This window comes from Podarcis filfolensis, assembly GCF_964270895.1.
Source record: "Podarcis filfolensis genome assembly, chromosome: 16".
NCBI classification, from domain to species: Eukaryota; Metazoa; Chordata; class Lepidosauria; order Squamata; family Lacertidae; genus Podarcis; species Podarcis filfolensis.
The window spans coordinates 24,264,917-24,274,470 of NC_139620.1; positions in this window are offsets into that span (position 1 = coordinate 24,264,917).

Here is a 9,554-nt window from a genome sequence, read left to right on the forward strand (position 1 = left end):
AATGTATTTTTAATCTTTGTTGGAAGCCGCCCAGAGTGGCTGGGGAGACTCAGCCAGATGGGCAGGGTACAAATAATAATAATTATTATTATTAGGCAAAACATTATTATTATTATTATTATTATTATTATTATTATTATTATTATTTGGCAAAAGATTCCTGCATCACAGGGGGTTGGGCTACAGGACCCTCAGGAGTCCTATGCAAAATGAAATCCAGCCGTGCAGCTTGACACTGCCAGTCCAACTGGTGCAGCTTTCACAGCCTCGCTGCATCGCTGGACCAGGAGAGAAAGCTACTCCTGCGTGTATAAAAATCTCTTGTGCGAAGAAAGCACCAGAGGCTCGTCAGGAAAGGGGAAAGGGCACCTAAACTCAGCCAGAGGTTTTATCTACAATACACTGTGGTTTTCTGAGCTGCATTGGGGGTGGAAGTTCACGATCCATTCCCAGCTGTGCTAGTTATTACTGCAAAAGCGTTGAAACAGTTTGGGTCCAGGATACATCCCTGCTTCAGGGATGGGGAACTATTTTTCAGCCTGAGGGACACATTCCCTTCTGGACACTGTGATGAAGGCCACACGCTCTCCTGGCAGGAAGCAAAGGCGGAAAGTGGGTGGAGCAATGCATGTCAATATTACCTTTGTACAATAGGCTGTTTTCTACGCAGAACTCGCACATGTGCCTCTCTGTCCTCTATCCAGGCAAACATATCAAAGAAACGGATGAAGCAAGGCCAGGGAGGAGGGTGGCCTAAAGACAGAAGGTGTGGCTAATGCTGGGGAGAATTCCAAGGGCAAGCCACTTTTTTTAAAAAAAGTACTTCAATTTATTTATAACTTTTATATGATTAGTCGCACACACTAAGTGCTATTGCTGTCTGATAACAACAGAGAACATTCCTCTTTCCCTCTCTCTTTTACACACACGCACTCAGATATATGCCGTCACAAATGTACAGTGGTACCTCGGGTTACATACGCTTCAGGTTACATACGCTTCAGGTTACAGACTCCGCTAACCCAGAAATAGTGCTTCAGGTTAAGAACTTTGCTTCAGGTTGAGAACAGAAATCATGCTCCGGCGGCATGGCTGCAGCGGGAGGCCCCATTAGCTAAAGTGGCGCTTCAGGTTAAGAACAGTTTCAGGTTAAGTACGGACCTCCGGAACAAATTAAGTACTTAACCTGAGGTACCACTGTACTGTATATATTTTCACTCTCTCTCTGCTTGCTTTTTGCAGCATCCTGCCTGCTTCCTGAGGTCCGATGGAGAGGCACTTTCGAGCATCCTGATGCTGGCGGATTCTAGACTGGTGTCCACTTCTACACCCTCCCCTCAAAAGGTGAATGCATCACCAACAAAAGAGGACACCAATTTACCCTTGATTTAAATAGTCCATGAACTTGGTTTGCCAATCTTCTTTGGTCGGACTGCTTCCACTTTCCATCTTTGGGCTAACAGTCTCCAGGTGGCCATTGTAGCATACATAAACAATTCCTTCTGGTCTTTTGAAATCTCCGCTCCTACAATACCTAATAAAAAAGTGTTAAGTTGTGGGTGAACATATCAGACGACACAGCAGTTCTTCAAACAGCTCTTGTTTATTCACAGGCCAGAACAGAACTGAACTGAAGGGTTCAGCCAGCCTGCTTATATAGAGCTCCACTAGAACGCAACAGTAACCATTTTCTGTAACTATCCAATCACTGAACGTCACTTTCGATCCCTTATTTGCATATGTGAACCTGAACTATCTACAGTATCCCCCTGCTGGCCCAGGGTGAGAACTTCAATACATAACAAAAAGGCTTCTGGTTTTTTAACAAAGGTTACTCTAAACATTTTTTTCATTTCATTATAAATCATTTCCCAGAATTTTTTTTTATCATCTTACATTTCCAACACTTTACATTTCCAACACTTATTAGATCTTGTTCTATATATTTTTGCTAGTTTAACCAGGGTTAAATACCACCCATACATCATTTTCATAAAATTCTCTTTGAGTAGGGTACATGCAGTAAATTTCATATCTGACCTCCAAAGCCTTTCCCAATCCGTCAATTGGAGGCTTGCTTCAAGCCTGCCTAGTGAATGGAGGTTCAAAGAGGGGTTGCTGTGGGCCAGAGGGGGTACATTTGGCCTACGGGATCACATCCAGCCCATGGGCTCCTGGTTCTCCACCCCCATTTAAAGAGCCACTCCAGAGGGAGACTTCCACCAGGTGATTTGATGGGTAAATGACACCTGAGAGTTCTCCTCTCTCTGGAATGGTCTCTTGGGGCCTAGAACGGGCTTCCTCAACCTCGGCCCTCCAGATGTTTTTGGCCTACAACTCCTATGATCCCTAGCTAGCAGGACCAGTGGTCAGGGATGATGGGAATTGTAGTCTCAAAGCATCTGGAGGGCCGAGGTTGAGGAAGCCTGGCCTAGAACTTGCACCTCTGTCTCTCTATGAAAAAGAAAAAACAATAACAAAATCTGATGACGGATATAAATGATGTCACTGCCTGTGTTCTTGGCCCAGGGCTTCGAACAGGGCAACGGGTGGGCCTCCTTTTCAACCTTGAGCTTGCATCAGGGACTCCAGGCTGCTCAAAGTTTGGGTTATTCGGCAGATAAGGGAAGGACACCAAGCCGTTTGGCCTTCAACTCTCCCTGGGACCTTCCAGTTGGGGGAACAGACTCCAGTGCTAGAGAGAAAACATCCCTCCTCCTTGCAGCTGGTCTGTGAGCCCGTGGTCAGAAGTGAGCCCATAACTTCAATAATCTCACCTGCTAGATCAGCTGTTCCCCAAGTGAGCAGTACTACCCCCTAGGGGGCAGTGGGATTATGAAATATACTCGGAGTCGAGAGTGGATTTCATGCTCTTTATTCAGCTCATAGTGGTGAGGAGGAATGGAAGTTCCCCCAGAATGTCTGCTTTATATACATTATTTACACAATGGGCCCCACGTGATTGGCTAATTCCAGGATTCTCCTGTAGGCCAATCAGGTCGCGGATTCACTTCCACCTGGAGCTGGATTGGGTGGCTCCTGTGGACCAATCAGACTGCTGCATTCTGAATCCTATTGTTCTAGGACCAATCAGACTGCTGCATTTTGGATCTTATTCAACTCAGTACATAACAGATTACCTACGAACAGTGGAGTCACATCCTTTATTGGTGCCTGGGGCTTGTGCGCAACAACAGGGGGGACCAGGGGCTGGGTGCCAAGGGTAAAGAAAACCTGCTGTGACAGCCAAACATTTGAGCACGGGACACACAGGGTTCATGGGGCCACACTGCACGGCTTGCCTGTCTGCCTGCGCAGGGGGGAGCCCGGCCGGCCGGCCAATGCAGCCCTTGGCCTAAGGGCCAGAGGCAATGTGGCAAGGCTGGGCTCCGGGGCCCAGAGACCCTCGATGGCAGACAGGGTGGGGTTCCCAGCATGGGAGTGCCTAGTTCGTACTCCCTGAAAATTATGCGCCCTGTGGCAGATTAAGCTGGTGGACTATGCGAAAATGGCAAAAATGACCAGGAAAATCAGAAATCAGGAAGACCAATACTTTAATAAGGAAGGGGGAAAATTTATAATTTACCTTGGAGACCACTGTAAACAGTTAAAATCATTAGCGAAATTGGAATAGCACTTGTAATGTAACAAGAACCATAGACATACAGTGGTACCTCAGGTTAAGTACTTAATTCGTTCCGGAGTTCCGTTCTTAACCTGAAACTGTTCTTAACCTGAAGCACCACTTTAGCTAATGGGGCCTCCAGTTGCCGCCGCGTGATTTCTGTTCTCATCCTGAAGCAAAGTTCTTAACCCGAGGTACTATTTCTGGGTTAGTGGAGTCTGTAACCTGAAGCGTATGTAACCCAAGGTACCACTGTAATGGAGATATAAAAATTTGGATTATTATAAAAGATAAGGTAAAGGGACCCCTGACCATTAGGTCCAGTCATGGCCAACTCTGGGATTGCGGCGCTCATCTCGCTTTACTGGCCAAGGGAGCCGGCGTACAGCTTCCGGGTCATGTGGCCAGCATGACTAAGCCACTTCTGGTGAACCAGAGCAGTGTACGGAAACGCCGTTTACCTTCCCGCCAGAGCAGTACCTATTTATCTACTTGCACTTTTGACGTGCTTTCAAACTGCTAGGTTGGCAGGAGCAGGGAGCTCATTCCATCCCGGGGATTCAAACCACCGCTCTTCTGATCAGCAAGTCCTAGGCTCTTTGGTTTAACCCACAGCGCCACCCACATCCCACCAGTCATAGGTATATCAGTGTATTTAAATCTGAATTGTTATTAATGTTATTTTTATTGTTATTATGGTTTTTTGTTATAGTGTCTCTTGCGGTTGTTGTTTGTATCGAAAAATGATTAAATAATTAAAAACAAACAAACCAGGGTAGTCTATCTAGAACAGACTGGGCCTCTCCTTGTGAGACGGGGAGGGTGGCCCTTGCAGATTCCACAAAGGCTGAGAAGAGAGGTGTGTTGTGTTGCGAAATCACAGGATCACAGCGAGCTAAGCCCAGGTCCGAGCGCTGACAGGCACCACTAAGCTTAATCTCCTGCCCGGCACCCTAGTCTCTCAGCAGGTGGCAGGGGGGAGGGGCGGCAGTGTTGACGGTGAGGGCGCTGCAAAATCCAGAACACAGATATGTCCTGAGACCCTCTCCTGGGTGACACACTGCGCAATGATGTCCTGTCTCGGAAGTGGGAGCAAACACAGCCCCAGCCAAGCAAGCGCTTTGCCAAAACATCTTCCACTTCTGCGGGTGGCTGGATTCAGGGAGGAATTGGTCACCAGTTCTGATCCCGTTAGGAATCCTGTCTGGAATGCTTTCAACTGAAACCTTTCGTGGATTTCAAACAGGATTAGGACCATGCCAGCTTTCCTTTTCAAAATTCGGATGGCATGGGGGTTGGGGCAACACAGTTCTATCTCCTTTGTCAGAGGCAGCAAATGACTCTGAATGTCAATAGCTGGGAATCGGAAGTGTGGAGAGCTGCTGTTACAACTCTCATGCGAAAAGGGCGCTTTCCTTTTCCTTAAAGGAATAGTGATCCATAGGGGATTTTTTTCCTGGGGAAAAAGGGTGGTATTCAATGCTTTACTCAGCGTGGACCCACTGAAATGTACTAGTGTGGCTAACTTAAAGGTAAAGGTAAAGGGACCCCTGACCATTAGGTCCAGTTGTGGCCGACTCTGGGGTTTCGGCACTCATCTCGCTTTACTGGCCGAGGGAGCCGGCGTACAGCTTCCGGGTCATGTGGCCAGCAGGACTAAGCTGCTTCTGGCGAACCAGTGCAGTGCACGGAAACGCCGTTTACCTTCCCACCAGAGCGGTACCTATTTATCTACTTGCACTTTGACGTGCTTTCAAACTGCTAGATTGGCAGGAGCGGGGACCGAGCAACGGGAGCTCACCCCGTCGCGGGGATTCGAACTGCCGACCTTCTGATTGGCAAGTCCTAGGCTCTGTGGTTTAACCCACAGCGCCACCCGCGTCCCTGTTGTGGCTAACTTACGTCCATTAATTTCAATAAGTCATCTTTGAATAAAACTACTACTCTGGGTAACTGCATTTCCCAGTGGCACTTAAATGCGGTGCCTGATTGTCAGATAGGCCCTACGTCTTTTAGGGACCCTGTGAAAATGGATCAAAATGATATTGATTTGATTTTTGAAATTACGAAAGCATATTAGGAGATAATTTGTGAGGGGCGGCCTGAGATTTCCAGTGGCGTAGCGTGGGGGGTGCATGGGGGGCTGGGCGCACCGGGCGCAACATCTGGGGTTAGGGCAAATCCATGGGTTAGGGGGCGCAAATCCACGGGTTAGGGGGCGCAAATTACTTGCCTTGCCCCGGGTGCTGACAACCCACGCTACGCCACTGGAGATTTCGACTGCCTAGGGGCCTCCAGTGGGTTTAATCCAGCGTTGCTCAAATGGTGCTTGTGCTCACAGACAGGCAGCTCTTCCTTTTGGCAAGAACTGGGTGTGCCTTCAAAAGCTGCAAGGAGGTGCAATTAATGGTTGCATTACTACAGACCGCCTGGCTTTTATAGGCATAGAAGCTTTGCCATAAAAACGGAGCCATCTCTTTTCCTTTGCTTGTTGAATGAGGCTGCTCCCAGTGGCGTAGCGTGGGTTGTCAGCACCCGGGGCAAGGCAAGTAATTTGCGCCCCCTAACCCGTGGATTTTAGCAGGGGGCAGAGAGCTGCGAGTGCGAGCGCGCCCCCCCAGATGTTGCGCCCGGTGCGGCTGGCCCCCCCTGCACCCCCCACGCTACGCCACTGGCTGCTCCAGATTCTTTATACGGAACAATGGGGGGGGCTGTGGGACCTTTCTCAGCCCAAGGGTAGCAGTCCCTTTGGGATAACCTGGGGGGCTGCATGCTGGTGGTGGGTGTGACCAGGGGCAGAAGTGGGCGGAGCAACTGATGTAAATCTCACCTTTGTACAGGAGGCCAGTTTCTACACGCAGCTCTTTGTCCTCCATCCAGATGAGCAAAAGGCAGGATCAGAATTCAGGGACACATCCCAGCCAGGCAAAAACACTCGAAGCGGGAAGTGAGAGGTGTGGCTTGGGAAAGAGTCCTGAAGGCCAGGTATAATAATAATTATAATATAGTAATAATAATTTATGATTTATACCCCGGGCATTTGTCTGGGTTTTCCCAGCCACTCTCCGCAGCTTCTAACAGAATATTAAAATACAGTAGTCTATTAAACATTAAAAGCTTCCCTAAACAGGGCTGCCTTCAGATGTTCAGGGGTCTGGAGAGCCACAACCACCTCTCCTCAAAGTAGCTTTAACTCAGTTGGTTGATCATCCAGGACAGGGATTCCCAAACTTGGAGGGCGGGTCATTGCCCCCTTGGTTCCATGAACCCATCACAAGTGCTCCCCAGCCTATCTGATCGAAAGCATTATTCAGAAAAGCAGTTGCATGGCCCACTAAGGAAGATCATAACATGATAAGGGCCAAAACAGTAACAATTAATTGCACATTGAGTCACGACCTTGATCTTGTGCTCCCGGCTTTTCCAGTTCTGATAGTCATTTGCACCCCCCTGTTGCCCCCTTGCCTCCGAGCACCCTTCCTATGCAGGGGCACAGCATGGGGAGGGCTGGGGGGCATAGCTCAGGGCGCATAGTTTTCTCTCCCCCCCCCCATTTGTTTATTTGGTTTTACATTTTAAAATTTACACCCATACACCAGGATTTTACATAAAAACAAGATTCCCACGAATCTCTGGACTTCTCCCCTCTGTGGGTCCCACTGTTAAACCCTTTCTACTGCATCTTTTGAAGCGGGCGGCGCTGTGGGTTAAACCACAGAGCCTAGGACTTGCCAATCAGAAGGTTGGCGGTTCGAATCCCCGCGACGGGGTGAGCTCCCGTTGCTCGGTCCCTGCTCCTGCCAACCTAGCAGTTCGAAGGCACATCAAAGTGCAAGTAGATGAATAGGTACCGCTCCAGCGGGAAGGTAAACGGTGTTTCCGGCCAGTAAAGCGAGATGAGCGCCGCAACCTCAGAGTCGTCCGCAACTGGACCTAACAGTTGGGGGTCCCTTTACCCTTTACCTTTTAAAGCCCCCCAAGTGGGTGGCTGTCACCACCTCCTGCACAAGCGAGTTCCACAGTTTAACTATGCACTGAGTGAAGAAGTCATTTTAAAAACCTGCCCCGACGAAGCTTCCAACATTCAGATTCGTTACATGTCCACACATTGCATACCTGTCAACTGCCCCGGGAAAAATGGGACACCCTGTTTTTTTCTCACAAAGTAGCCTCTGCGATCTCAGGCTGCACTTTTTCAGGTATGGCACCTGAAACCACACATGATTGCTGTCTCCCCCCCCCCCAAAAAAGTGCTTTTTTGGGGCAGTGATCATGCTCATTGCTGTCGCATGGGAGCGCAAAGACCTGAAAGATGGAGTCCCGGATTTCTGTTGCTTCGTGTCAGAAGGTATGACGTCCCAATGTTACGAGAGAGGAAGGAAAACTTTTCTCTATCCAATATATATATATATATATATATATATATATATATATATATAATAACTTTTTTTAAATTTTCTGTTTTACAATTTAAAGTACTCATCTTTACAGCCGTAAGATATCACTGACTTCCCTTCTTCTCTTTCCACGGTTCATTTTACATATCATAAATCCCTGCTTATTTTACAGAAACTATACCATTCAGTATAACATGATCACATCCATCATAACTTATTTATACTGTTGAATTTATCTTTTCTAAATTAAATTTTCTAATTTACATTTCAAAATATTCATTTAAACAGCCTTAAATCAATGACTTCCCTTCTTCTCTTTCCACGGTTCATTTTGCATACCAAATATCCCTGCATTTTTTACATGAACTAAACCGTTCCGCGAACCATTGTTACATCCATCACCACTTATTTACACTGTTGAATTTATCTTAATGCTACCAGCGTTTTTAAATGAACACTGTTGAATTGATCTTAATGCTGACAGCGTTTTCAGCCGTACACAGTTATTTCCCATATACTCCATAAACGGTTTCCAATCTTCTCTAAATGTATTTCTCCATGCCCTGCATGGTTTGTTTGTTTTAAACTTCTATAATGTTGCCTCTAACTTGTCTTTCCTCTAAATTAAAAAGTTGCAAAAAGCTGTAGCCTTTCCTCAAAGGGGAGTGAGTCACTTCACCTTGTGTGACTTGGCTCACCGCAGAAAGGAGGCGGCTATCTCTTTCTCGCTTTTGAACTTTCCCGGCAGGTAAACACAGCATCAAACAGCAGAGGAATTGAGATGGTGCAAGACTGAGCAGCAGCAGGGGATGGGTTTGTATGTATGTAGAGATAGAGAGATTTTGGCTTGTGGATCAGAAAGGAAAACAGATTCTGCCTTCCCCTATATCAGGGGCAGTGTCCTCTTGGCCAGTTCCTTCGGTCCAGCTGAAAGGTTGAAGGCAGCTTTTATGTAACTATCAAAACAATCTGATTTGCTGACTAAGCAGGACTGGCCCAAGATGTTCAGGAGAATCTTTACAGTGGTACCTTGGGTTACATACGCTTCAGGTTACACACTCCGCTAACCCAGAAATAGTGCTTCGGGTTAAGAACTTTGCTTCAGGATAAGAACAGAAATCGGGCTCCAGCGGCGGCGCAGCAGCAGCCGCAGGAGGCCCCATTAGCTAAAGTGGTGCTTCAGGTTAAGAACAGTTTCAGGTTAAGTACGGACCTCCAGAATGAATTAAGTACTTAACCCGAGGTACCACTGTATTTGCATCAGCCACTAGCCATAGCAATAAAATAAAATGCACTGAAGACAGAGGTTAAAAACTTAACTATACAAAATACATTCTGGAGGTTTACATCAATAATCAAATAATAGATCTTATTCTAATTGCCCCTGCTAATTTATTTATTTTTTGCAGTTGTTGCTGTCACCTGATTATCTTGATCTGCTAGAAGAAAGGACACAGTAACAATGGTTGAGCAACCCAGCATGGACAATAATAGAGGGGTAATAACCTCACTCCTCAAATCTTTATAAAGAG